This window comes from Astatotilapia calliptera, chromosome 8 (assembly GCF_964374335.1).
Source record: "Astatotilapia calliptera chromosome 8, fAstCal68.1, whole genome shotgun sequence".
Lineage (NCBI taxonomy): Eukaryota > Metazoa > Chordata > Actinopteri > Cichliformes > Cichlidae > Astatotilapia > Astatotilapia calliptera.
The window spans coordinates 16869799-16897442 of NC_137429.1; the positions used below are offsets into that span (position 1 = coordinate 16869799).

At 40.4% G+C, this 27644-nt stretch overlaps 1 protein-coding gene and 3 long non-coding RNA genes across 6 annotated transcripts in view; 1 reads left to right on the plus strand and 3 right to left on the minus strand.

The window, feature by feature from the left end:
- LOC145430307 (uncharacterized) overlaps window positions 1-13320 on the minus strand; it is a 37822-nt gene extending 24502 nt beyond the window's left edge. Inside the window, exon 1 of the long non-coding RNA XR_013910784.1 lies at window positions 13071-13320. This is a non-coding gene — a long non-coding RNA (uncharacterized LOC145430307). The remainder of the gene's footprint in view (window positions 1-13070) is intronic.
- The window catches only part of LOC145430302 (uncharacterized), a 358832-nt gene that overhangs the window by 294663 nt on the left and 36525 nt on the right, over window positions 1-27644 (minus strand). The window lies entirely within an intron of this gene.
- On the plus strand, window positions 1852-4935 carry LOC145430415 (uncharacterized). 3 transcript variants are annotated; one of them, XR_013910988.1, is made up of 6 exons: window positions 1852-1890; window positions 2012-2143; window positions 2593-2628; window positions 2987-3139; window positions 3506-3596; window positions 4185-4935. It is a non-coding gene; the product is annotated as an uncharacterized LOC145430415 (long non-coding RNA). The 3 variants fall into 3 exon arrangements; XR_013910987.1 differs by having other exon boundaries at window positions 1859-2143; XR_013910986.1 differs by lacking the exons at window positions 1852-1890; window positions 2012-2143 and having other exon boundaries at window positions 2151-2628.
- On the minus strand, window positions 14409-15141 carry LOC113009078 (uncharacterized). The gene is made up of 2 exons (XR_013910782.1): window positions 14674-15141; window positions 14409-14594 (listed from the first exon to the last, which is right to left on the minus strand). It is a non-coding gene; the product is annotated as an uncharacterized LOC113009078 (long non-coding RNA).

Here is a 27644-nt window from a genome sequence, read left to right on the forward strand (position 1 = left end):
ATGCAATTTTGCACAATTTTTAAAAAGTTTACATTTGTTCAGTAGCTGATTGAACAGCAAAAATTAGGCTCTCTTTTCGGAAGTAAGTAAAAGCGAAAAAAAACCAGCGTCTGACAGCGTTGTAAACAATGGTAGACTTGTGCGTAATAAGCAAGTAAATAATGCAGAAAACTGAGATTTCTAGACAAGAAACTGTTTTTGAAGTACACACAGAGAGAGAGAGAGAGAGAGAGATAGCTCTGCATGAAGTGTGATTTTTATTGTGGTGAAAGCAAAGCACCAAAAGTAAGATGAAATTTATGATGATGTTTATGTGAAGGGAAATGTGAAGCTTATTTTGGATCTTCTTTTGCTGCTGGTTCAGTCAATATTGTTTAGAGAGATACAACCTGCAGCTTCAGAATCTATCGCAAAAAGGGCGTAAACATAAAGCGCTGACCCACTGAAACATCAGAATCAGTGAACTGTCGGCTTTCAGCCCCGAGCGCGTCCGTGTTGTCAGGTGAGAAAGGCGACATCTCACTGATTCTGATCTGTCGGGTGCATGTGTGCAGAATCCACGTACCTGCTCTAAGTCACTGTTTTAGCTGTGAATTAGATTCAAAATCGATTCAGGATTTTAATAAATCAATACAACATTATCTAAGCTAGAATCTATTTTAATCGATAAATCGATAATCAAAATCCACCCCTAACAGCAATCATGGAAGACAGAAAAAGACATCTAAGTGGTTGATGATTGAGCATGTGTCTGACAAACGAATTTTCCTTGAGATAAATTAAGTTCTTAATTAATGACTAACCTCATATTGTGGATGGATTTTCTCAGTTGTTCTCCTGACTGAAGTTTGGTCCATTTACAGCATCCTGCCATGCGATTGCATTTGTTCCTTACCACCGGGAACTGTCATGTTAACTTTTATCGAGTGGAAAAAAAGATGGATGCCTGGATGTTAAACGTAATTATTACACCTGGTAGAGCAGCAACGCTGATCATTTTATTAAAGATTAAAGAATTTAGACAATTTTTGTGATTCCACAGTAATCGTTTGACTTTGGGACCTGCAGCATAGTTTGGGTCCAGCCTTAAAGACTGGATTCTGTTGTTATTATTTAATTTAATAATACATTCCAAGAACTGTTACCCTAGACAATGATTGCAAACTAGATCGTCTGATTGGCTGAAAGACCTGTCTCGTCATTAACTAGGGTGGGAGGAGCAATGATGTCAGAGTGTGATGAGAGTACAGCAAACTGGCAATGATTTGTTTTAAGGTAAGTCTATACAAATCCCTATTTTTTCATTTTTTATCACCCCAATCCCTCGTCCTCCCAATTATGTAATAAAAATAGCTAAACTTCCATAATTTTCATCTTTGTCCCTAGACACTCCAGTATTATAATATAAATGACTAATGCTTTGAACATTGTGCTTATGTACCCGGTATGACTAAGAAACATGCCACTCTATGTGCACCAAACATCTGAACTTAATTTAATGTATTTGTTTATATTTTATGTATTTGATTATATTTTATGTGTTTTTAAAAATAATTTCAACACGGGGCTCAATTGGATTCATTTTTATAGGTGGTTCAGTCAGTAGTAAAATTCTCTGATCCTGATTAATATTATATTTTATTATTACTGCTAATAATAATAATAGTAATAGATAACACCTTTGTTTATGTGGACATTTGTACAGCACTTTATTTAATAGCACAGAATCAAAGTTTATTGATTTCATTTACAAGGTATAATTTCAAATTAAAAGATTCCTAATGGTAGCTGTGCAAATCTTATTGTATTAGTTACACATAAAATTCCTAATGGCTATTCCTATTTTCCAAGATCACTGAAAAAAAGGGACTGGCCATCTCTTGGATTTATGTAAGCATCTTGCATGCATTTAACACAATTGCCTCATGTTTTAAAGTTAAATGTAACTATATAGTGTAAAAACTACATGATATGCAGAAAGGGTGCATTAAATTGTTCATATCATGTTCAGGTGAAGTAAGTCAATAAGATAGCAACGTTAAATCTCGTGAAACCACGCGTGATTTCATCTCGCGGGCTTTGGATCGTGGTTTAAAAAAGGCATCCATCTCAGTCAAGTCGAGCAGCCAACTCTACGTTTTTGGTATGTCTTGATTTTTTTGAATTCATTTTTACCATATTTCAGCCAAATGTAGTTAAACGTCTAGAGTGTCGCCATGTAACATGCTAAAAAAGAGCCGTTAGCTTATTTGCTGTTTTATCTGTTGTCAAAGAATTGGCGCTTTTTCATTTGAATTTGTCTTTGGCAGAAGAGCCGTAATATCACATTAAACCTAATTACGAGGCACTCATAACATAATTTGGTTTTCTGTGTGAATAGATTTGTCAACTGACTCTTCAGTTACATTGTGTATTTACTGCACCGTGGTGTTAGTGAGATTTTGGACATTGAACAGCTTTAGCTAATATCATCAGCGGCATTATGCTAGCTTACATCCCTACCCCTCCTGGCCTCACCTGCTGTCCTTTTGTTTTTGTTTTTGTTTTTTTTGCTGCACATTGAGAGATGACCTCTATTCTGCATTTCACCAGGAGTCAGCTGATGGATTGTGGGTTCAAGGTGTTATGGTAAGAAAGTATATTCTATTTTCGTTTCTGTAACTTAATTATAATAGGTTTTTTATAATTATTAGGTGCATGCATACTCACCCTATTAATACAACTGAGAGATCCAAAATCTGCCATAGGTTTAACTTATACCTGTATGTATTGCCAGAAAGGTGATTACTGGACTCGCATTAATGCACACTTGAACTGAAATGAGGTTGTAACTTGTGGGTTGTTGGGTTGCAAATCAGAAACAAACATCTTTGGATTTTTTTTGATCCCATAAGATCTGGAAACACAGTTTTTATTCAACAAAACATTACTGATTAACCAAGCACAGTGCCTGCTGTTATTTCAAAATAATTTTATGTCATTTCAGATAAAATGCAGCATTCCAGTGCATCCCAACCATGCCTTTGCAGTCAAGGTTTCTGACGGAGCTGAGTTTTTCTCTGACAGTCTGCTGAAAGTGTTTGCAAAGTGATCGGGGGACCAGGGCACAAAGCTAAAGGATGTAGCTGCCATAATGACAGTAAGAACTTTAAAATTCTTTAACTACAAAGTGTATATGCATTGCATTAGGTCAGTAAAAGATTTTTATGCTACATCCATTGAAACAGTCAACTATTACCTGTGAGTAATGATTCCACTAAAAGGATGCCATAATTTTCGTCACGCATTTACTGGCCCACTGAGAAAAAATTATCTTTTTTAAAAAATAAATGTTCTGGAAACTATATATCCATAAAGTTGATGTCAAACAGGAACTTTTGATATTGCTTTGTAGATGCTGGTGTTGCATGTTGACTGGTTTAAAAAGTCAAGAGTTTTTGTCTGGGATCATTTTCTTCTGTGCTACTGAAAAGTTCACAAATCTCTGTTTTCTTTGTTATAATAGTCAAGGATGACATTAATGCTCGGAGTCCCTCATCAAAGTGCTCCGCATCTGTGTGAAAGACAATTGCAACATCTTGGTGCAGGAGTTCATGGTGAGTGTTTTATGAGTAGATTGTGGCTTTGCAACATTTAAAAATGCATTTAGTTATCCACTTGATCCCTCATTGGACTGGTTAGGACCAGTAGTCCTCTTTAATAATTTGAAGTTCACATGAGGCCTGGTAGTGAACTCGGCCGCCGGCCCTTGAGGCCCCATCCCCACCCCTGTATTAGGGGTCACATCAGTGTGAAAAAACTTTAAATTTGTCATTCTAATGAACAAAGGAAAATCCCACCAATATTTATATTAGCTTTTGTTTGAAAAAGTGACCAACTGACCAACAGCTAACCAAATTGTGGGGCTGAAAGTCTAAATTCTAACATCTTCTGAGTGACATAACCTGGATTTCTGATGGTCTTTCTAACAAAAACTAATGTAAAGCATTTGAAATTATTATGTTTTTCACCCTCTCTTAGAAACTCTGTTAGACCATGAATGGCAGCATGGCAGGCCACTCTTTGGCTATAGCTATTTACTATGTTGCTTGCATTGGTTTAAATTACTCTAACATTAGAACTGGTAGATTCAAAAGAGATGAGTTTAAAAAGGAATCTTAAAGAAATGTTTTGTGTTTAACCAGGACTTGACTGAGGCCACTGCACAGATTGAGAAAACCACAATGAACATCTGTCTCCAGAGATGCGCCAGGCAATGACTTTTCTGATGTTGTTCTTCAAGATCTGGATAACGTGACCTTTGCAGTAGCCATGCTGTTTGGACCTTTTTTATTCCTTCAACATGAGTTACCCATCACAACTCTGCTACACTTTTGAGGTGATTCAATGGGTGGTAATGGAGTTGGATGCAACTCAGCTCTCAAGAAAAGCTCACAACTAAGACAAAACTGCTCCTGCAACGAAGCTCACTGTTATGCATGTGAGGTGACCAGCTCTAGGTGAGAGGACATTTAAATCTCACACTTGTTCTGCTGCATTTTTGAAGCTCAATTCCAGGAACGGATCGCAGGGTTCATTTTTATATACTCTGCAACTGCCATGAGGACGAGCCGTTTTTTGTTGTTGTTTGTTTTTCCTTTTGCTCTGTACAAGTTCTGTTTGTCTGTTTGGCAGCATTTTTAAATTTCTCTTTGTATTTTTTCTTTCTTTTACTAGTGAAGAGATGTAGCGTGAACAGTTATACAGTCTAAATATCCCATATGGGTCGTGTGAAATGGTATTTTCAGTTTCATTCAGTTGAAGTAAAGAACGTTGAATATTTCTAAGTGTGCTGTTTTGAACCAAGATGTCACAGTATGATCAGTGCTGTAATTTTTGACAGTCACTGTATCAATGTTATTTTTGCGTCTCTTGAATAAAGGTTTTGACCTGCAAGTGCTAATTTCTTTAGTTATTGGGGTAAAATGGGTAATGTTAATAGGAAGGTGTTTGCCAATTCAGTAACCTAATTTAATGTTAATGGAAACTAACATTACCTCAAATTGTTTAGTCATAATTGTTGTTTAACTGAATCTTGACGTTAGAGGCCTTAAATAGAATGTTTTGTATTGTTCTTTCCCAACATTTTTCAAAAGAAACAGTCCAATTTTTTTGCTGTGATTGATTCCAGAGAACACGGAAGAACTGACATTATTTAACTGTTGATTTATATAGATTCAGTAGAGGAGTAATGTCAGTTTAATTCTTTACCTACTGCAGTGAAATTAGACATTTTGTTTTGAAAGGTTACTGGTGGATGCCAGCAACCATCTTGGAAGAGAACAATACAATCTGTTATAAGGCCTCCATTTGAAAATTGTGTATTTGATACTAGAATATAATAGCAAAATGTAATTTGAAGATAACATGTAGTATTTAAGTGACCAAGTAGTATTGGGTAAAAGTTATTGAATCGTGTTGGGATAACGTGAGAAAATTGTGAAGGATTAAAATATTCCAAGAGCTCAAATTACTTCATCAAAACATGTTTAAGTCACATTTTATCAACACAAATTGCACAAGTTTATTGAACATGAATAAATTGTGTTAATTTAACTCAATTGTTTAAGTTGCTGCCAAAGCAAAACATCTGTGTGCAACAAATGTCCACCATTGAATTAAGTAAATCCAACAACATATTTTTTTCAGTGATCCATCATCCTATAAAAGACAGCAGAATTCATTTGTCTAAATGCCTGAACAATCATTGAGCACAACAGCCAACTTTGGAGGAGTGGCGGTGGAAACAGGCTTGAATTAGGAGTCCTTGTTGTTACCTTTTAGCAGAAGTTGGAGAAGATGGAGAAGAGGGGTTTATTTGAATGCTGGTTCAATCAGAATTCCATCAATCCAAATGAATAACTCTTTCATTTTATTCATCATATTCCCTAAATCTTCCAGTTATACAATACAAATGATTGATGCTTTCATTTTTTCATCCCAATCCCTTGATCTTTCAATACAGAACTACATTACATGAACCACATTTAATCTGACTGTTCATTTTTGCATGTAATGTTTTACAACAGAGCACCACATGCCCTAAACCAGGTGGCTTCTTCACAAGAGCAAGACAATGAAAAAAGAGGAGAATACTTCGGATCCCAGGGTCCCAGTGTATGTCTTGCATGTGAGAGGAAGATGGCGTTTTGAAATATTGGATACAGTAAACAATGCACTGGAGTTACTGGAGCAAGATGGAATTAGTAAGACTCCAGTTCTTCAGGAGTCTCAGTCTCAGAGCAATGATGTGCCAGCCACTGTAAGTTCCTGTAGTAACACAAAAAGTCATTAACAGTTGAAAAGTCTTTTCTTTAACTGTTAGTGTTAATCACCTACCTTGTCTCCACATCGCATTGATCAGATGGAGATGCCTATCCCCTTGGTCTTTCACTGACATCAGTACCATCAGATTTTTTTTATTAAATTGTTACATACCTGTAGATGTTCAATAGCCAGATAGGAAATTAGCCACACTCTAAGTATAAGTATAAATTATAAATTATAAAAAACTATGCTATGTTCCTGCAATTGTTACTTTCTTTCTTAACCTCCTATGACCTGAACTCTTCCATGGCATGCATTTTTATTTTCTCTTTGATATTTGGGCTGATTGGGACCTGATGAATGTAAAAACAAAGACTTGCCAGATTTTTGTTTCTAAGAAAAATGAGAGCCACATATGAGGATATCCATTTAAAATTTTGATAGAACAGTAGCAGTATAATGTCCTCGTAAGTGGATATCAGGCCCTTGTAGAGCAAAATTGAGTATTTTGGTCTAAATAACCCAAAATGTGATGTCCACATATTTGGACGCCAGGACCTAGGAGGTTAAGATTGATGCAGCTGTTAAAGAGCCTCAGTCCAGCAATTATGATGTGCCCACCAATGTAAGTTATACAGAAACACGGCTATGAAGAAATGAAATATCAGATGAAAGTTACTGCAACAAATACTAAGAATCTCCTCTCTTCATTTATCTTTGCAGGCAGACGGTGTTGCTGATGGGAAAGGAAAATGACTGCCAATAAAGACACACAAACATAGCTACACACACACAAGCATGCATGCACCTGCACACATATGTTCATATACAACAATGTTCAGATAAAGTTCAATAAAGTTCTTGTTGTTCAACTGCAAAATCCTGTGTTTTCTTTCTCACACTGATGGAGGATGGGAAAAGTCCACAGTCATGGTATTCAAAAAGAATATAATGCAAAGATTTGCAGCTGAATCACAACATGAGGAGCAGCATTGTAATGTAATTCTTATATAATACTGTTATATACCTACTTACTACTTGAAGTCCCATTTTAACTGTAGATTAAAACAACACTTAAAAAAACAAGTTTAATAATTTGTTTGAAAAGGTGTAATTCCAGATTAAAGTTACAGTACACTAATAAGATTCACAAAACAGATTCACTGAATGTTATTTATTATAATTACAGAAAAGACTCCAAGCGAATCATCTTCAATTCCAAGTACTAGTACCTGGTAATATAGGCAGAATTAATAATGTGATTGGCTGAAAGGTCTTTATAGTCATGAGTTTGGGTGGGAGGGGCAGTGATGTCAGAGTGTGGTAAGAATACAGCAGACTGGAAGAGATTTGCTTCAAGGTAAGTTCAATCAAAATCACTAATGCTTTAATTTTTATGATATTAATCTCTAGTTCTTCAAGTTTTTAGAATACAAATCAAAAATTCTTCCAGATTTTCCATTCTAATATTTAGATCTTCCACTTATAGAATAAAAATCACTAATTCTTCCAAGATAGTAATGGTTATTTCCTCTGTATGTGTCTTATCTTTGGAAACTCGGCTTCATCACATGCAGAAGAAGGAAGAACAATGTCAGGTATGTACAAGTGTTAGTTCTACATATGTTTGATTCCTGAGATTCAGTGGTCCCACATGGTATTCCTAAGATTTTTATTTGTCCTTCATGCAGCGGAAATACAGCTGCAAAATGCTGACAATGAAGCACGCATTGGTCTGAGCCTACAAGATGACAATCTTACAGGAGAACATTACAGGCAAGAGCAGTTTGTCTTTGTTACACAGAGATACTTACCACAATAAAAGAATACATCCACTAACATTCTATCCTCATAAATGTTTTAGATGTACATGTGGGCAATTATTGGATCCATTGACCTGGTGAATACTACTTGCAGTTGCAGCTGCAACCATTTTATTCTATATGGTGGTCTTTCTCCTGCTCCATTCCAACAAATACATCTAAGTAAATAAATGCAGATTAAAAGGAAGTTCAATAAAGTTTATTTCTTTACAAATATCAAAATTGTGTCTTCATTCTCACACTGGGTTAATGCGGGATGTCAAAGGTTGTCTAACATCAAGATTTATGGTGGTTCAAAATGCAGACAAGAAAAGAAAACTACAGGTGAATCCAAATGTGATGCTCATTGTTGTTCCCAAAACTAAGCAAAAAATGCAATGTAATATATTTGTACTAATCTTTAGCTGTTAGACTACTAAATGCTGACAGGGGTCGTTTGGATTCATATTTATGATCATTAATTTTTATAGGTTGTGTGAATGAGCAGACAAAAATGGCCCTTTTTGGGATTAATAAAGTTATGTGAGATTAGTTAAAAAGAAAAAAATGGGCATTTGTGCAACATTTTATTTAATATTACAGAGTCAAAGTTTATTGATTTCTTTTACAAGGTATAATTTCAAATAAAATGATTCCTAAAGGTAGCTGTGCAAATCTTGTTATTAAGTTAGTTGTATTAGTTACACATAAAATTCCTAATGGGTATTCCTATTTATTTGAAGGTTCTCCAATCAGAGTTAGTGGATCAAGCTGGAACCAGGGAGGTTGTTGCAGCTCTTCAAGGGTCTCAGTTTCAGAGCAATGACGTTCCATCCACTGTAAATTCATGGAGCACAGGAATACAACAAATCATTAATAAAAAATAAAAAAAAGATTGCAAAAGACACTTAGAATCGCCACCATAAATTTGTCTTTGCAGCCAAGGAGTTCTAATTATGGGAAAGAAAAATAAATGCTAGACAAGACATACAAATATGACCACCACACACACACACACACACAAACAGTTAAGAGGTCAAGATTAGTCAGAAATATATATCTAATTGGTTGGTGATTGATTATTTATTGTCAGATGTGAACTCAATTCAATTCAGTTTTGCTTAGTGCCATATAGTGCCAAATTCCACCAACAGTTTCTTCGAGCTGCTTGGAAAGGTAACGACCCTTACAATAATATCAAGAAAACAGAAAAAAAATTACTATGGCCCTTGTGAGCAAAAGCTATGGTGACAGTGGCAACGAAAACCTTCCTTTTAACAGGAAGAAACCTCCAGCACTACCAGGCTCACAGAGGGGCTGCCATGTGCTGTGACCGGCTGGGATTCTGTCTGCATATCAATTCAATTCAATAAAACTTTATTGATCCCAAAGGTTGACCCCGAAGGAAATTGGTTTAAGGGTGCCGACCTTTTGCCAGCGCCAGCTTACCCCTCCAACCATACATACAGTACATTACACAAACATCACATGGGTAAGACAGGTCCGAGAGGTATAATAATGGAAAATCCACAACACGAGGAAAGACGAGGAGAAAAAAGAACTCCCCCAAGACTGAGCTCACACAGGGAGATCAGTTTGAGAACAGAAAGAAACACATAAGCACATAGCACATGAATCATCACATCTCACAACATAGAAGACATAAGCTTCGAAGGCGTTTGGAGGGTGTGGGGGGTGGAGCTGGGGGGGTGAGTGTAGGTCTGTGTCAGTGTGCGTGTGAGTGTGTGAGTGTCCTGCTGAGAGAAAGTGTCCCTTCACTTTATTAGGTAAAAGTCAACAATCTTCGGTCGACGCGCGTGGTCTTGAATGAGGAGAGAGATACAATAAATGGTCTTGTTATCAAAGGAGAATTGTTATTCCCGTCAGCTTTTGCCTCAAGCATCCAGTCGGTGCCAAGGGGGCCGCATGAGGTGAAGATGGTAGTTGTTTTGGTTAGTGCGAACAAACTGCTTCCAATTTACAGTAGGTCTAATGTCCGTCACTGGTGACCAGGTCTCTAAATTCCTGTTGTTCTTCCCCAAGATCTTATCCATATCGTGTTAAAAAAAACCACAGTCTGAGTAGTCAAAGGAGCTTGCAAAGAAAAGCGTCTGGACTTCTTTAAGTTGCTTGAAGACGTTCTAAGGTCAAATGGTGGAGAGTCCCAGATATAAACCCAGTGGGAGTAACCCCCCACAGAGGGACAAAAGGACCCCCTGATGATCCTCTAATCGCCTGAGCCAAGGTGTGAAACTGGGTGTGGGTCCCAATCAGCCAGAGTTTCGGGTGAGTTCATTGTGAAACCTGCCCCCACCTTATCATGCGAATTCCTGAGATCAGATGGCCCAGGATGTGAGTGGGCGTTAAGGCGTCTGGGAAAGGGTCTCACAACTGGATTATAGATGGCAGAGAGTTGGTGTCGTAAGCCCCCGCCTCTGTTCAAAGATGGTCGCTCACAGTGGATAGATGGCTTCTTTCACTCCTCTTTCAAACCATCTGTCCTCTCTGTCCAAAATGTGAACATTGGCATCCTTGAAAGAGAGTCCTTTATCCTTAAGATGCAGATGGACTGACGAGTCTTGTCCTGTGGAGGTGGCTCTTCAGTGTTGTGCCATGCGCTTGTGAAGTGGCTGTTTGGTCTCTCCAATGTAGAGGTCTGGGCATTCCTCGCTGCACTGTACAGCATACACCACATTGTTAAGTCTGTGTTTTGGCGTTTTGTCTTTCAGGTGAACCAGTTTTTGTCTGAGCGTGTTGCTGGGTCTGAAATGCACCGGGATGTCATGTTTGGAGAAAACTCTCCTGAGTTTTTCTGATACACCGGCTACATAGGGGATGACAATGTTGTTGCGTCTGTCTTTCTTATCCTCCCTCGCTGGTGTCTGATCTTCTTTTCTGTGCCTCTTTGCTGACTCTAAGAACGCCCATTTAGGATAGCCGCACGTTTTGAGTGCTTCCTTTACATGTGTGTGTTCCTTCTTTTTTCCTTCAGGCTTAGAGGGAACATGTTCTGCCCGGTGGTGTAGGGTCCTAATTACTCCAAGTTTGTGTTCCAGAGGGTGATGGGAGTCAAAGAGGAGGTACTGGTCCGTGTGTGTAGGCTTCCGGTAAACTTCGATGTTGAGGTTGCCGTTCTCTTCAATGTGCACAGCGCAGTCCAGGAAAGGCAAACAGTTGTCCTTTGTGTCTTCCCTGGTGAACTTGATGTTTTTATCCACAGCGTTAATGTGCGCAGTGAAGGATACCACTTCTTGTGTCTTGATTTTGACCCAGGTGTCGTCTACATATCTGTACCAGTGGCTGGGTACTCTTCCTTTGAAAGAGCCAAGAGCCTTCCTTTCCACCTCCTCCATGTAAAGGTTGGCTACAATAGGTGACATGGGGGAGCCCATGGCACAGTCATGTTTTTGTCTGTAAAAGCCTTCGTTGTATTTGAAATATGTAGTGGTGAGGCAGAGGTCTAACAGTGTGCAAATCTGATCGGGTTTTGAAGTTGGTCCTCCAAGGAGCTGTCTTCTTGTTGTCGTTTTCTGACAGTCTCCACGGCCTCCGTGGTGGGTATGCAAGTGAAGAGAGAGACTACATCAAAGGACACCATGGTTTCATCTGGATCCAGGGTAATTTTCTGGACCTTGTCAGTGAAGTCGGTGGAGTTCTTGATGTGGTGTGGGGTGTTCCCCACGAGAGGAGCAAGGATGGTAGCAAGGTGTTTAGCAATGTTATAAGCAGTGTTGGGTAAGTTACTTTAAAATAGTAACTTAGTTACATTACTAGTTACTTCTCTCAAAAGTAACTCAGTTACTTCAAGTTACTCGTTACTTTCAAAGTAACTAGTTACTAGGGAAAGTAACTTTGGTTTTACTCAGAATTCTCTTGTTAATGTGTTGCTTCCATAACTTTGCCAGTCTTCTAGCTTGCTTACTTGCCACAAGTACACTGTGCCACCTACCAATAGAAAGGAAAAAATAATGTGCCCATTTCCACGAGAGAAACCCCACGCCTGGACCGTCATTGACTACTGCCATGATTCTAGCCTACGTCACAGTGTCATGTGCGCCTTTTACATCCAACACAAAAACTGAAAATACTAAAAGTATTTCTTTGTGCCCCCCTTTCCCTTTTAATGCCCTACATGGACCCCTGGCAACACTTTGCTAGATCCGCACCTGCACAGTTACCAGCTGTCAGCTACTTAGAAAAGGATCCTGGTGTTATTTGTCTGTCAGAAACAGTTCATAACTTCCCTTCAACTCGTTCATGTCACCTAAAAGGTAAACCTGTTTCTCCATCACAGCTCTGATGATTCAGTAAGGACATCTCCTGGTTTCATCTTCATGTTTCCCTCTCACCAGATAACCAAACCATATCATGACCAGCAGCTTTTTTGCAGCTGTGGCTCCAGCAAACATCAGCTGATGCTAGAAATTAATATTAAATAAATTCTAACAACAGCTGATCAAGCTTAAACTGCTGCTGTTGTTTAGCGCGACATCCGCTGGTTTCCTCTTTCGGCGCAAAGTGGGCGATAAACAAACAAGAGAGAAAAGCCGATCAGCTGATCACTGATCAGTTTCATGATTGAAGTAGAAACGGGAGAGGGAGGGGAGAGGATGAAAGAAGAAGAGGCAGCTGTGCAGCGTAAACACAGAATAACTCCAGCTTTGTGCCTTTTTCATTGTAGCTGAATTACGGGACAAACTGTTCCTTTTCACCTCAATAAGAAACGCGTAATATTTTCTCTGAATACCAGACGGGACGGTTGGCAACTCTAATAACTTATGAACAAAATAAAGTTCAACATCATTAACTTCATAGCACCCACCCAGCTGTATAGAAACTCCGTCATGCTAGCTAGCACGCAGTACGGAAAAAGTCAGAATAACGAACATAAACTCCAACTAAACTTGGTTTATATCTGACCCAGAGAGACTGCAGGTCATAACTTCTTACCTGAACTTGGACCGGCGGCCGCCTCGGGTCTCTTTTCCTTCTGCGTCCCTTTTCCTTCATCCACCTGCTGGCTTCCACCACTTGCTAATGTTACTGAATCTGTGGAAGCTCCGCGATAGCCACCACACGAAGTAACGAGTAACTACCCTATCTAAATCACAGTAACGACTAACGCGTTCCTGATTTTGGCATAATAACTAGTTACCGTGCTCGTTACCACAATAATAACGTAGTTACTGTAACGCGTTACTTAATAACGCGTTAGTCCCAACACTGGTTATAAGTGGCTGAGTTTATGCTACTGACTATGGGTCTGAGTGGGACAGCTTCCTTGTGGATTTTAGGAAGTCCGTAGATGCAGGGTATGGCATCCCCTGGGTAAAGGCGGTGATATGTAAGGCGGTCAATAATTTTGTCCTTTTTAAAAGTCTTGAAGGCAAGCTATAACTTTCTTTTTGTAGCTGCTTGTGGGGTCTCGCTTTAAGGCTTTGTAGGTATTGTTGTCACTGAGGAGAGTAGTGATCTTTGTATGGTAATCTGTAGTGTTTAGGACCACGGTGCATCTTCCCTTATCAGCTGGTAAAACAGTGATGTTGTGGTCTTTGCTCAGGGAAGCGACAGCCTTCTTTTCCAGTATTGTGAGGTTGGATGGAGGGACTTTGGCACTGGAGAGCGTGGCTGAGACTTTCATCCTGATTTGCTCTGCTTCTGTCTGTGATAATTTATTAATCCGTATGGCAGATTCTGTGGCTGTGATGAGGTCCACTATGGGCAACTGTTGTGGAGAAATGGCAAAATTGAGTCCTTTGGCTAATACTCTCTTTTCAGGTTCAGTGAGAATCCTGTCTGAAAAGTTCTTAACCCATTTCTCCTGACTGACTTCAGGTGTGTTTTCTTCTCTGGGTTGTGTAGGTTCAGGATGAGGAGTGTGTGTTTTTGAAAACAAGATGTGAAATTTCCTGTGTTGTCTTTCTTTTCCTTTAGAGTGTTGGGCCCGCTGAGCCTTGTCCATAAACTTGTAAACCTCTTCTAAGATTGGAGAGGGTAGAAGGATTTCCAGTTCCTGCAGGGTCTGGCTGATCTTGATCTGGAGGGCATCTATGGTGAAATGGACCTGTCTTATCCTTTAACGTAAAAGGTGATTTTGTGCTCTCTGTAGAATCAAATCACAAATCAAATCACAGTCTGAGTACTCACAGCCATGCCCGTTGTCTATCATGTCGGCCAGCCTTGTGGGATTTTGAACAGCTGTAGCCGCTTCTTGTTCTTCTATAAGCCAGGTCTGTCACGGCTCAACGGCACGAGGGAATAGGGATGGACACAGGCGCAGAAACCAACCCGGAAGCGAGGTGACAGAAAACAAATGATTTATTTCCGCCCACAGGAAAACAAAGGTGAAACACAAAGCGACGCCACCACACTAGTGGCGCGTAGGATTCGTCTGTGATAATGAGGGCGACCTAGACACCTCTAGGAGACGGGTGAACAGCGGGGACAGCGGGGAGGTAGAAACAGGACTAGGTAGGGGCCGGGGCACTGGAACAAGAGGAGATCACGATCAGAGGGATCCAGCAGACAACCAATAATCCTCCGCAGTTGAATTGAATTGCCTTACTTGGTTTCAGATGGAGGGGACAGGTGGAGCGGAAAACCCGGAAGCGGTCGAGGCGTGGGGAGGCAGGCAGGTGAGCAGTGGGCCGGCAGGCCACGTTGTGTGAGCAGCTGGCGGCCCAGGTCCAGGAGGACGGGAGCGGGGGGAACAAGATCTCCACTCCGGGTGCTATCGCTGAGGACAAGAAAAGACAGGTCAGTCATCACACGGCGTTAAGACAAGGTTTAGGATGCTCCACTGAACTAACATGGGAATAGCAGATACTCAGGCGATGAGTGGTTGAGAGCGCAGGTCTGATATACCGCTGGCACGATTGCTCACAGGTGGTCAGCCAGGGAGGGGCAACCGGACTCCGCCTAAAGGAGGAGGAGCCGCTGTCTGAGACCTGCAGGTGCCCAACCAGACCATGACAAGGTCCGAGCCAGCTCAAACCAGGAATTTGTCAGTCTTGTTAAGGGAGCAGTTGATCAAATCCATAATTCTTCTTTAGGTTTATAGAGAACAAGTCTGGTAGACTCTTTTAAGGTTAGAGAATAAGAGAGACCATACAAAAGACATGAGAAGCCAAGCAGGAAAGATTAGAGAGGGAGAAGGAGAAAGTGCAACCGCCTCCATCAAAAGCCAAAAGATTCAAAGTGTTGTATTCATAATACTATTTCCTTTGTAGTATTGTCTTTTCTATTTCTATTTTAAATGTCATTGTTTTCCTGTCACACTTAGCGTGGTTCTTTCCACCTAGTTTCCCCTAATCTCCCCTAAACTGTTAAGTTCACGCGGTTTTTATTTTCTATAACATGTAGTTAGTTTATTGCTGTCATTGAGTTCATAAACACGTCTGTTTGAAGTTATTTTATTGGAGTATCTAACAGCAAGAATTTGGAGAATCAAAGATAATTTTAGCAAGCTGTGATTTCAAAAGAGTTAAACATTGCACTAATAAGATTCCCAAAAGCTTTTAAGATATTAATTTAATGGAATTTAATTTAATTATAGAAAAGATTCCAAACAAGTCGTCTTCCATTCCAAGTACTGGTACCATCAACTATGTTGGCAAATTAGATCGTGTGATTGGCTGAAGGATCTGACTCATCATGAACTTTTGGGGGAGGAGCAATAACGTCAGACTGTGGTGAGAGTACAGTAGACTGGCAAAGATTTTTTTTCAAGGTAAGTGCAATCCTAACCACTAATTCTTTCCTTTTGTTATGATCCTAATCCTTAGTCCTTCCAATGATACAATACAAATGGCTAAACTTCCATAATTTTCATCCCTGTCCCTGGACATTCCAGTTATGTAATATACATCACTAATGCTTCCAACATTGTGCTGATGTCCTCTGTATGCAGTGTGTCTTTGGAAACATGCCATGCTATGTGCACCAAACATCTGAACTGTATTTAATGTTTTTGTTTATATTTTATGTATTTTTAAAGAATAATTTCTCTTTCAACACAGTATTGCAAGTCCTTAGTCAAGTGGGCTCCTCACAAGAAGAGAAAAATGGATAGAAGAGCGAGTACTCCAATTCCTGAGGATCCTGTGAAAAGCAACAAACCACCACTGGTGGAAAAAGATGAAACTAGGAAGCTGGAGATTTCTGAAGCCATTAAAGAGCCTCAGTCCAGCAATGATGGTGTGCCAGTGAATGTAAGTTAACAGAGTAACACAGCCAACAAGAAATGAAATATCAGATGAAATGAGTTACTGCAACAAATACTAAGAATCTCCTCTCTTCATTTGTCTTTGCAGGCAGACGGTGTTGCCGATGGGAAAGGAAAATGAAAATATGCTTTAAAAAGGTATTCAGAGCTGAGGCTTACCAGTGGAGGGGCAGGGATGCCACACGCAAACTAAAGAAAGAAAACACACCCAAAACACAAGTGCAGCACACTATCACACACACTCACACTAATAAACTAAACAAGGCAGGTGTGTACACTCAAGGGATCCCACCACCAAGGCACCCTAGTCTCCTCCACGTCGGCACTCCGCATCTGAATAAAAGAAACAAAGAAAATTTTAATATATTACAACAAACTAATGTGTAGCACCGGGGGATAACCCAACTGCAAGACCACACTGGTGATCTACAGCTAGAAAAAGGGCCTCCCACCAGTGGTGCAACAAAAATCCAAACTACAAATCAAAAGCAATAAAACAACATACAATCTGGATAAAACTCTAAAATCTGGAGCAAACGGAATCACCGTACTGCTCCAACTTGCCGTCACACAACGACAAGTTAACAGTCAATCAATATGCACGCCAGCTGACTCCGATAACCGGCATGCATATGGCCGTTGTCCACGCCGACGTCCACTGTAAAAGCTGACAGCAGCAGGGAAAGAAATCTCACAACGGGAACAGACGATAAAAGCACAGCAAGGCAAAACAGCAGCACTTCCTGCGAAACATAATAAATAATTACTATAAAAGAACAATAGAAGGCAGAGAGCGTAACAAAAGTTGATTACGTACCAAGTAAGCCGTGTCATAGAACGTAAGCAGAATAGCTCAGAGGAGGCTTCTATAGCTACGACCAACCGCGATGGAGGCTTCAGAAGAGTAACCCGCAAATGATCTCTACCACACCGGGGGGAAGTCAGGTGACCAAAAAGGAGATCAAAGGCAAGCGATGCAGAGACACTCAAATGGCCACTATTTATACCAGCGCCCCCTAATGGGCCAGGCTGAAAGTGGGTTGGACCGAGGGATAACATTCATCCTGCCACACATGCACCTGCACACATATGTTCATATACAACAATGTTCAGATAAAGTTCAATAAAGTTCTTGTTGTTCAACTGCAAAATCCTGTGTTTTCTTTCTCACACTGATGGAGGATGGGAAAAGTCCACAGTCATGGTAGTTTATTCAAGTTTATTCATTTCTTTGAAAAGGTGTAATTCCAGATTAAAGTTATAGTGGAGCGATCATGGCTCAAGAATTAGCAGCTCATCTTGTAATCGGAAGGTTGCCGGTTCGAGCCCCGGCTCAGACTGTCTCAGTCATTGTGTCCTGGGGCAAGACTACTGGTGGTCAGAGGGCCTGGTGGCACCAGTGTCTGGCAGCTTCACCTCTGTCAGTGCACCCCAGGGACTAAGTAAAGCGCTATACAAACACAGACCATTGAATAAGATTCACAAAACAGATTCACTGAATGTCATTTATTATAATTACAGAAAAGACTCCAAGTAAATCATCTTCAATTCCAAGTACTAGTACCTGCTAATATAGGCAGAATTAATAATGTGATTGGCTGAAAGGTCTGTGTAGTCATGAGTTCGGGTGGGAGGGGCAGTGATGTCAGAGTGTGGTAAGAATACAGAAGACTGGAAAAGAGTTGCTTCAAGGTAAGTTCAATCAAAATCACTAATGCTCTCATATTTTATGATTTTAATCTCTAGTTCTTCCAGTTAAAGAATATAAATCACTAATGCTTCCAACATTGTGCTGATGTTCTTCTTGTACTGATAGCCCTGCGCATTACTTGTAGGATTTTAGATTAAAAATCCAATTTCAAACTATGTATTAAAACAACACTTTATAAATATATTTCATTGATTTCTTTGACAAAGTGTAATTCCAGATTAAAAATTGCAGTACACTAAAAACATACCTAAAGGATGATATGTAAATGCCATTAATTAGGTTTATGAGATCATTTACATATAAATTTCCAAAAAAATCAACCTTGATTTCAAGTTACAGTTTAGAAAATGATTATTTGATTTGCTAATCAACATTGATGTGAGCAGAAGTCCTGAGAAGTGTGATTTTGGTCCTATCCAAATGACTAATTCTTCTGGGGTTTTTTTTTTGTTTGTTTGGTTTTTTTTTAAATCAAAGTCTCTAAAACTTCCACTTTTAGAATACAAACCAATAATTCTTCCAATATTTCCACTTTAATTTATAGATCTTGAATAACAATTACTAATCCTTCCAAGATACTAATGTATATTTCCTCTGTATGCAGGTTATCTTTGGAAACGTAGGGTCTTTTGTTCCTTCGTAATCCGACTTTGAGAATGTCAGGTATGTCCCAGTGTGTTAAAAAACTCTCTGCCATCTATAATCCAGTTTTGAGATCCCTTCCCAGATGCCTTAACGCCCACCCACATCTCAGGAATTCGCATGATAAGGTGGGGCCAGGTTTCACAATGAACTCACAAGAAACTCTGGCTGATTGGGACCCACACCCAGTTTCACACCTTGGCTCAGGCGATTAGAGGATCATCAGGGGGTCATTTTGTCCCTCTGTGGGGGGTTACTCCCACTGGGTTTATATCTGGGACTCTCCACCATTTGACCTAAGAACTGAAGAAGCTTCTCGGATGAGAGGTGAAACGTCTTCAAGTAACTTAAAGAAGTCCAGACACTTTTCTTTGCAAGCTCCTTTGACTACGATGACCTGGATGACTGAGAACCTTCACAGACAGACTGAGGTGGAGTTGTTGCTGCGAGTAACACAAAAATACAAAGTTGCAAAAGCGAGTGACAGTTAAAGAATTGGAAGAAACGCTCTCTTGAGCATGTACAGACTAGAGATGGACCGATCCGATATTACGTATTGGTATCGGTCCGATACTGGCCTAAATTACTGGATCGGATATCGGAGAAAAATAAAAAATGTAATCCGATCCATTAAATATCACGAAAGCACCTCACAAAACTTGCAACACGCCGTAACTCGCCTCAGAACGTTAGCACGTCGGAGCAATATGCATCACGTGATAGAGCGGCTGTGGCATGCAGGACCTGTCGGTGGTCTGGATAGCATGTGGAGCTTCGCTAGCAACCTGGCATTTCATCTCCGACAAAGTTATCCCAGAGAGAAGTAAAGCAAGTGTGTAAGTCCATCTCTGAATGTTTGTAAAGCATTCCTAGGTTAAGCTTAACAAGCGACTGCCTCTTCTTGCTGCTACTTCAATCATGAAACTGCTTAGTGATCAGCTGATTGGCTTTTCTGTCGCGAGTCTGTCTCTCTTGTTTGTTTTTGGCCCACTTTGCACCAGAAAGAGGAAACCAGCGGATAAACAACAGCAGCACGTTTAAGCTTGATAAGCTGTTGTTAGAATTTATTTAATATTACTTTCTACTCGAGGATCTTTTTCTACGTAGCTGACGCTGGTAACTGTGCAGGGGCGGATCTAGCAAAGTTTAGCCAGGGGGGCCGATAGGGCATGAACAGGGAAAAGGGCGCACAAAGACATACTTTTCTTTCTTATTCTCATTTAAAATGTCTAGCTTTTAATAAATAATTATCTGACACCCAAAGTTTTAATTTGATGTAAAATGAATAGAAGTCAATTACTGTATATAGTAACTATTAAGTCTAATATATATACCCTAGTAAGCTATAGTACTTTTTCCTTTGGGAAGGTATCATCTGTGCAGTCTGCAATTTTGTTGAAGAAAGATGTTGAATCTATTTAATAGTTCTTGAAAAAGAATTGATTTCTGTGCATTTTTTTTTCCACACTGCATCAAATTAAGGTTGATTACGTCGATTAAGCATCATGAGGTGGAGCATGAGGGGTGGTTCCCCATTTTTTATTTATTTATTTTTGTTGTTGCTGGGAGTTGGAACCCTGTTAGTTAGGTTGGTTAATATTTACGCTGAGTACTCTTTAAAATACCAGAATAGGGAGGATGGTGTAGGTTTAAGTTTATTAGATTGATCAGTGTTGCTGAACTATGAATTTTTTTTTTTTTGCATACAGGTATAACAGAATAGCTTTAGTGTAGTTTTTGTTTTAAACTTGAGTATGAACTTATACAAAATGCAGCAAGATATTTAAAAAAACAGTTTTGTTGATTAAAAAACCCTATATCGGATTCATATCGGTATCGGCAGATATCCAAATTTATGATATCGGTATCGGTATCGGACATAAAAAAAGTGGTATCGTGACATCTCTAGTACAGACTGATATAAATCTTTAATACGGCTGTCAAAACTGAGAGCATTGTCCTTGTTTCAGACTGTCCCACAACATTATCGGCTTTGTGGACCACTTTATTGAGCCAGTTGGCATCTGCAAACTGCAACCTGCTGCCCCAGCATGCAACAGCAAAGAGGATGGCACTGGCCACAACAAACTCATAGAAAATCGTCAACCACCTCAGAAAATTACCTGGGCACTCTCGAGTGCAGTAGTGTTTTTTACCCAGTCCAGTTTATTTTCAGTGTGTACTTATATTTACAGTGCTCCACTATGTCTGCATTGACCCCTTTGATTAAAACAGGGGTCACGGGTTTCCTGGTCTTCCTAAAGTACAAAATCAATTATTTGGTCTTTTTCACTTTAAACTGCAGAAGATTTTGCTCAGACTACATGACAAAGGGGTCCACCACAGCCTGGCACTCATCACCCTCAGTGATGCATCCAACCACCGCAGAGTCATCAGAAAATGATGATGGCAGGTCTTGCAGTGGCTGAAGTTTGTGATGTAGAGGGTGAAGAGAAAGGGGAGAGGACCGTCTCTTGTGATGCCACTGTTTTGCTGATCATCTTGTCAGACACCTTGTGTTGAAGATGCATTTATTGTGGTTGTCCTGTCAGGTAATCAACAATCTAGGACCAAGAGTGACCTGACTATGTCGAGAGTGATTTAGGAAAATTATGGCCAGTGCTGTGGCTAAGAATAAATAAAGCAGGCAAAAATAATGCTTTACATAAAGCATGTGTAGTCTTACCCACACTAAACGACCAATTACAGTTATTCACTGATTTATTTGATATATTAAAGGGTGTAATTCCAAATGAACATTTTTCTCATGTTTATGTTATGGATATTTATATATACTAATGTATGCTGAAAAAACATTCTTCATCAAGTTATAAATCCAAATGAGTGATACTTCACACTATCAAAATTCCTAGAGGAAGATGTGGAAACTATGTTCATTCATCAGATATACATTATTGGTAAGAAATCACATGACCAAAGCAGAGAGCACGATTGGTTGAAAGATCTGAATGCTAAGATCCCCATAGATTATATGCAGAGCTGTTAGTGTTCATTAAGTTGAAGACGGTGGAATTACATAAAGGTACGTTTAGATAAAATTAACTAATTCCTTCCAAATGGAACATCCAAATCCCTAATCCCTTGTGTTGAATTCAAATGCTATAATTCCAAGTATTGTATATAAATCACTAATGTTTAGGTTCCCGCATGAGGTTATTCTTTTGTGTGTGGTGGGGGGGTCTTTCATAATTAAAGTCTACAGTCAAGGAAGAAGTGAGTAACAAAATGCAATACTTGTTCATATGTTCATACCTTTATACCTTGTAGCACCACACGTTAAGACCTATGTAATTCTCTGTGAGCACTTATTGAATTTATTTTAATAGCCATTCAGCCACACTAACATCTTTTTTCAACAGCTCTTCTTTGCTGAAGGGCTCTGTAATGATTAGTCAAACTGAATCCATTTTTAGAAATCTGTTTCACAATAAGTGAAATTTAAATCACTTATTCATCCATTCAAATCTCTAATTCTTCCAATCCTTAAATATTATTCCCCAATTCTTCCAAGTCTTGTATCCAAAGTAACAACTATTCCAACAAATAAATACATATCATTAAAAGTTTAAACAACATAATTCCCCATTCAAAGTAATCATTTTAGTTATTTTGTAATTATATCATGAATTTAGAGGTATAAATCTTAACCTTTAAGAATTTAAGATTAGACACATAATGAATTTGTTTTGAACATACTGTCTGCAATTTTTTTTACAAGTCAAACATTATTTTGTAGACCTCCAAAAGTTGATTCTGTTAATCTTGACATAGCGTTTTGTGGGAGAAACGTTTCGTCACTCATCCGAGTGACTTCTTCAGTCTCAGCTGACTGCAGGTTTCCCCAATCTTATAAACAGTGCATTTGCATAATGACTGAAACCAGCCCACTGAAGGAACAATGGGAACTGACCTCCAAGCCCATTGTTCCTTCAGTGGGCTGGTTTCAATCATTATGCAAATGTTCTGTTTATAAGATTGGGGAAACCTACAGTCAGCTGAGACTGAAGAAGTCACTGGGATGAGTGACGAAACGTTTCTCATACAAAACGCTACGTCCAGATGAACAGAATCAACTTTTGGAAATTTACTTTCCTGGATGATTGAGAATGCATCAAGACGATTATTTTGCAGACAGATGGTAGATTTGTCCTTTGGAAGTGAAGGGAGTTACGCTCAACAGTGAGTAAACATTCATTTACACATTAGTGTAACTACATATTTACACGTATATTTCTTTATGAAAACTTATTCTTATTTTTTTTACAAAAGAGACAATTTTTAAAAAAAATTAACAACTGTCAGCAAAAATACTGATTTAAAAAATCGGAATCACCTTATTTAAGTTCAATATAAATACACGGAAGTGTTATGAAAGCCCTAAGTCAAATGAAGTCATTTTAAATGGTTCAGCATTGTCTGCATCTGCAGAGGATTCATGTGTACATGTATTTTAAAATAATGATGCCAAGCGCCTTGATAGAATTGAAAAATCAATAAATGTTTTTCACCCCTTAATGTCTTAATTACAATCATTAATTCAGAGAAAATGTAGGAAATTGACCTCCCATTCTGAATTAGACAACCCCTGAAAAGGCTCTTCTGGGACCGCAGAAGCAGGTCTTGTGTGTACTTACCCCATTTTTCTTCTTTTTACTTACCAGATTCCACGAGCCATGGATGATGTTGGCAGGGAAAATATGCGTGCTTTGTCCAAAGCATTCACGTGCTCCCCAAGTGTGCTGAACTTCCTCACCGACCCTGACATCCTCATTCCCCTCCAAGCAACTACTGTTGACAGTCCCGTTGAACAACTAGCTGCTCAGTTCAATATCAACGGGATAGTCATCGAACTGAACTTCTTGGAAAAGTTGAAGATTCAATTCTCCAAGTTGAGGCTTTCACTATACAGAAACCCCCAGCTGCGAAATTCCTGGCACATCATTAAAAAACACATTGATCGTACAAAGTATTCCAGCGAAGGGTTAGAAGTGCTCCACAGGCTGCAAGGTATTGATCTAGCTGAGCTCAATGACGGATTCAAACTCCATGTCACAGCAATCCCGAAATCCCCTTATGGGATGGAAAAGGTATTTTCCACATTTGGATATCTGTCCTTCAACACCATAGAACTCATCAATGCGATGTTGATGAACTTCATTGAGAGTCTGAGAGCGCTTCCACCAGAACAGCTTTGTAGACCCTCGCTCCAAAAGATTATCCTCCAAAACAAAGGTTACATGAAAGTCTTACCACAGGACCAGGAATTCCTGCTGCGCACTCTCGATCAATCCAAGGATTTGCTACCTGAACATGAGACGTTGGATTTACATTTCTATGTCTACAAGTTTGGCCACAGATCCCAGGAACCGCTGATTCTGTCCAACATCACTGACTTTGACAACATTGTTCGCTTGTCTTTACATGTTGCGTGCACATTGTCAACAGAGGACCCCCACACCCTATTGTTTTGGTCCAGAGCAGGGTTAGAGAAGTTGGTCGGTCCAAGAACAACTGTCTATAGTGCCATGTCAATGCACGAGTGCGCAAACATGCAGACTGAATTGGATGAACATGAGGTGGACGTCAGTCCAGTTCTGGGGTCTATTGCCGACCTGCCGTTTGCGAACCATTGGCAGTTTTACCTGGACAGTCCCCACACCCACGCTCTGGCAACGTTCCGTCACCCAGTAAGTGGCTTGATAGTCATCGGTGGGCTCAGCCACCCCAACTATACCAAGGCCCTCGAATCCCGTGCGCAGGACTACTACTTACACATGCGGGACCTTGCAAACAAGGCCATGTGCAAGTATCCCTTACGCATCGAGATGGTGCAAGCGCTGGACGCCGCGGACCTCTCATGCCTGATCGAACCTATTCCCGCTGTTCATTTCTTCTCCCTTCGTCATTTGAAATGGTTTTTAAACGAACTCCCAATGGTGATACCCTTCAAATGGGACGAGGGAGACTGTAGTATCCAGGAGATACTCTGTACATGTCTCACCTACATGGCCGACGAGCTCTGGACTCTGGGAAACGAGCACTCGGGAAAAGGTGGGTTCATCCCATCGTGGAGAGCCTTTCAGCTCGAGCTCGCGCTGGAAGAAGCTTTTTACGGCCACCCTTTGTCCAATGTGGACAATGTCTACTCCTCAGCAATGGGCACTAGTTCACGTCATGAGTTCAGTGCCACTCATATCAGGGGGTTCATGGCGCTTGGCTCTGCCACAGTGCCAACAAGTGAGGACACACCTCCACCTGTGTTACACTGGACAAAGGATGCTCTCCAGACCCATCGAATCCACAGGCTGTTCTCTCTTACATGTAACATGGAGGCTGAGCCTTCTGTAGTTGGCCCTTCACTTGTAGTCCTTCTCCTCCAGGATCTTTTCGGGAGAAACGAAGAGATCCCCATCTCTGCGCTCCAGGGAGATAAGTGCCCTGACATTCTCAAGGGACACGTTAACCTGTCAACATTAGTAGGCAACCTTGCAACCAAGGACACATTTCCAACTCCCTTTACATTCTCCAGGGCCAGGATCCTCATTCAAGAGGCAGGGAAAGATGTGTACGAATGCCTGATGGCTGGTTTCCTGCAGCTGAAGCTTAGGTGGTTCCCCGAAATCAAATATCGTGATATCAGAGGCACGACCAAGGCCTCATGGAACTTTCAGCACTTCATTGAAGTACACAATGATCACCACGAGCCTTCAATGGAAGCACGGGCGTCAGCCATGGTTGGAGACATTGCAATGGAAATGGAGCGCCGTTCGATGTGTTATGGCCGCAAGTTGGAAAGATACCAGGAACATGGCATGCCGTGGTTGGCTGACGTTTTGAAAAGGATCCCAGGAACTGTCCCTGTACAGACCCAGAAGAACATCTTGATTCTGGCCAGTTCAATCGGAATGTTGATGAATGGTGATTATGTGTCATTTGAGAATATAAAGGACCTGCTCATCGAGAAGAATATCAGCCAATCCGAGCTGCAGAAATACAAGATCCTGTCAACTTCTCTATGCGAAAGAACATCTGGATTTACATTTTACAAGCTCCACTATGACATCCCCTACAGGATGTTGCACCGTCCATTCCTTCCAGACCAGAAAATGCGTCCAACAGTCCAGCTGGATATGGAGGAACTGAAAGCTCCTCTATTGCTAGAGGACGAAGTACCAGAGTCTGTGGTCACAAGAGCTGTGTACATGCCAGCCAACGTGAGGAGGGATTGGACTCCAGAGGAGACAGGGTTTGTCAACCCGGACTCTGCAGTCCCAGTTCTTGACGGGTACCGCAGTTATGTCCAACAATGTAAGGCCGCTGCTATGGCTGCTCGATCATACCAGGCATACGTCCAGAAGAGGAGGGAAATTTTGTTCAGAAATTTATAAGTAAACATTCATTGTGTTCTGATTCCAGATGTGACTTCACTTATAAGTTACATTCCAACCAGATCATGCTACACGTTATGTTATAGGTTCGATGCCACTTGACAGAAGTGTGATTTAAGTTATATTTCATTTCAGGTGAAAAAAGTGCTGTACTACAGCATGTGTGTTCCATGAAGAAGTTACCTTCCAACCAAAGTGTTCAAAAAAAGAGAAATCCATAAAAAGGTATAAGGAAAGGAGGAGATGTGTAAAATACTTCAAAAATATATATTTCAAATAAAAAAAAAAAACAAATAAAATGGGGGCAAAAGCCACAAGAGAATTGCATTGTGCGTCTGTCACTCTCTGTGGTGTGTTTGAGTCTCTGATTTTTAAATGCACAGCAAGTGGCTCTCTCTCTCTCTCTCTTTCTCTGTCACACACAGACACACACAAACATACACACACACACACTGAGCGGGTCACAGATAAGGGAAAAATAACAGAAATGAGGAGAGGTTTCAGTGTCAGGAGAGGGCCTGTGATGCCGGGAGATTTTGTGACAGTGCATGGTTTACCTGCGGGTGCTGAGTGCTCCCTAAAGGTCCCAGGAGGAGGAGGAGATGAGGAGGCAGCGGGCGGCTGGCTTTGGGCTGGGCCTCAGGAAAGTGATTTGTCTGTGTGGTGCCGTGTGTGCCCTGTGAAGCTTAGATGGCTGCTGCTGACGCTCTGTGTTTCCTGTCATCTCCTCGTCCACACACATGCCTTCAAGATGCAGCCTACAAGTGGAGACCAAGACATCATCGGTTGCCACAAATAATACAATCTCCTTCTGCGTCTGACATTCTCTTTGGTTTGTTTGAGTGTTTGGTTCTTAAATCCACAGCAAGTGGCTCTCTCTCTCTCTCTCTCTCTCTCTCTCTCTCTCTCTCTCTCTCTCTCTGTCTGTCACACACACACACACACACACACACACACACACACACACACACACACACACACACACACACACAAACAGTTAAGAGGTCAAGATTAGTCAGAAATATATATCTAATTGGTTGGTGATTGATTATTTATTGTCAGATGTGAACTCAATTCAGTTTTGCTTAGTGCCATATAGTGCCAAATTCCACCAACAGTTTCTTCGAGCTGCTTGGAAAGGTAACGACCCTTACAATAATATCAAGAAAACAGAAAAAAAATTACTATGGCCCTTGTGAGTAAATTCTAAGGTGACAATCGCAACGAAAACCTTCCTTTTAACAGGAAGAAACCTCTACCACTACCAGGCTCACAGAGGGGCTGCCATGTGCTGTGACCGGCTGGGAATCTGTCTGCATATCAATTCAATTTAATAAAACCTTACTGATACCAAAGGTTGACCCCGAAGGAAATTGGTTTAAGGGTGCCGACCTTTTGCCAGCGCCAGCTTACCCTTCCGAACATACATATATTACACAAACATCACATGGGAAGACAGTTCAGAGAGGCATAACAATGGAAAATCCACAACACGAGGAAAGACGAGGAGAAAAAAGAACTCCCCCAAGACTGAGCTCACACAGGGAGAT